The sequence below is a fragment of the Austrofundulus limnaeus genome, unplaced genomic scaffold (assembly GCF_001266775.1).
Source record: "Austrofundulus limnaeus strain Quisiro unplaced genomic scaffold, Austrofundulus_limnaeus-1.0 Scaffold264, whole genome shotgun sequence".
NCBI classification, from domain to species: domain Eukaryota; kingdom Metazoa; phylum Chordata; class Actinopteri; order Cyprinodontiformes; family Rivulidae; genus Austrofundulus; species Austrofundulus limnaeus.
In genome coordinates this window covers 201,874-204,010 of record NW_013952666.1, presented here as the reverse complement: position 1 = coordinate 204,010, position 2,137 = coordinate 201,874, and the positions used below count along the sequence as shown (strand labels likewise).

The 2,137-nt window shown below is 45.7% G+C and overlaps 1 protein-coding gene across 1 annotated transcript in view; it reads right to left on the bottom strand.

Moving 5' to 3' along the window:
- LOC106526189 (gap junction gamma-1 protein) overlaps positions 1 to 1,271 on the bottom strand; it is a 22,277-nt gene extending 21,006 nt beyond the window's left edge. Inside the window, exon 1 of the mRNA XM_014020711.1 lies at positions 945 to 1,271. The gene's annotated coding sequence lies outside the window, so the exon portion shown is untranslated. The remainder of the gene's footprint in view (positions 1 to 944) is intronic.
- Positions 1,272 to 2,137: the final 866 nt, after the last annotated feature.

The window sequence follows — 2,137 nt, the reverse complement described above, 5'->3', positions numbered from 1 at the left end:
CCCCTAATCTGCCTAAAAATCTCAGGTTCTCTCACCTTTCAGTAAATTCTACACTGTAAAAAATGAAATGTTGGATTTACTTAACCATGTTATGTTACCTGGTTCCACTTAACTGAGTTGAGTAAATTCAAAGCAATATACCAGTTTTTTTAGCCAAAGAACATGAATATGTTGCTTTGAATTTACTCACCTCAGTTAAGTGGAACCAGGTAACATAACATGGTTAAGTAAATCCAACATTTCATTTTTAGAGTGCAGCTCCATTAAAAAAGCAACACTTGCAGACAGAGCAGTCAGAGCTGAGTCCTCCTCACCAACAGGACACTAATAATAAAATGGCTCCTGGCTCAGGTGGGTGCAAACACTTCTCCCCTCACTGGCTCGTGTGCGGCTCAGTTTAATGGCTCCAGGAGGAGATAGGAGGGGGGTGGGGGGTGGGCTAAAGGCTCTGGACAAAGTTAACATTCCTGCCTAACCAAAACCAGAAAGCTTGGTATTTTCAGGTTCATGGAGCAGACAGAAGGGCACATGAAATCCACCAGAACCGAACCTAATCTTTAAAACGTCAATTAAATCATGTCCTCATCCAAGCAGACATATATCCTCTGCTGTTTTAAATAAAAAGGTTATAGAAAAACAAGTGAAATGAAAAAAGATGAAGGAGCTGTGCTGAGTCAGACTGAAATGTTTTGGAAATTGTGGCATTCCTGGAGGAAAACAAAGTGCTGCCAAACTTCAGCCCACTGAGAGAGAAAATCATCCATTGACTTAGACAAGCTGAAGCCATGTTTGTTTGTTTTAAACAAGGAGTAAAACAGGATTAATTAGAGTTTAAACTGAACATTTCAACCTGGTTTGTTATTCAATAAGTAAACTTAAACTGCACACTTTAAAAAAACACAAAGTTTTCTGTGTAAACTGAGCAGAGAAGGTGGAGGACTCACCGCTCGCTGCCAAACTTCTCGGTGAAACTTTCTGCTTCCTCCTGTCGGAACCAGAGGAGGTGACTGCTCTGCGTGGCCAAGCACTCAGTGTGAGGGAGCCTCTCCTTCTCCTCTCTCCTCCTCGCGCTTAATTGCTTCACCAGGTTTTTCTAATTAGCGCGCGCCCTCTCTCTCTCCCTCTCTCTGTGTCTCTCTGTGTCTCTCTGTGTCTCTCTCTCACTGGCGTCCCCGGTCCGAGTGTTGAGCCGCCGCGGCTGTGAACCCATTCAGCCCGCCTGACCCCGTGTGTCGGGGTCCCGAACCAGAGGGGACAAAAGGAGATTTGGTTCCTGTAGCCTCCTCCTCCTCCTGCTGCTGCTGCACCTCCTCCACCTATAACTCGGCCCCGTTGAGAGAGGAGGCCCCTCACATGAAACCTGAGATCAACGACTACCGTTCCTCACTCCACCAGCATCTCATCAGAGCTTCAACAAGGAAAAACAGCAGAACGTTTCAATAATTAGCTTTAGTTCACGTGAGCGCAATTACAAGTGACAGGAGGTGAAAACAACAAGAAAATCAGTGATGTGAAACTGAGTCACAAGAACAGGGGCAAACCTAAAGAATTCAGGTCCCCAGGCACAAACTGGGGGGCGGTGACACACACGTTTGTTCTTCAACCCCAAGGGGACCGTGCATTGACTTCCATTCATTTCTTTAGACTTTATAACCCTGACCATTTACCCTAAAATTAACCTCACAGGTACTTACCTGACCCTAAAACTAACCTCAGCCTTGGTTCTAACCCCACCACCCGCACCACCACCACCCGTAATTTGCATTTGGGAACAGTCTCCGCGATGCACTTAAGTCCCCACAAGGCTGCTTGTTTTGGGAAAATCTTCACCACCTTGTAGGAAAAACACACACACATGTTTGTTTCTCGACCCCGTGGGGACCTTCCATTGACTTCCATTCATGTTTTTTAGACTTTGTAGCCTAACCGTGACCATATACTCTAAAATTAACCTCACAGAAACTTACCTGACCCTAAAACTAACCTAAACCTTGGTCCTAAACCTAACCCCACACCTGTAACATGCATTTGGACCCGTGGGGACCTGACACGATTCACTTCGGTCCCCACCTGGCTGCTTTTTTTGTAAAAATTACCCCATGTTGTAGGAAAAACCCGCCCACACACACACACACAC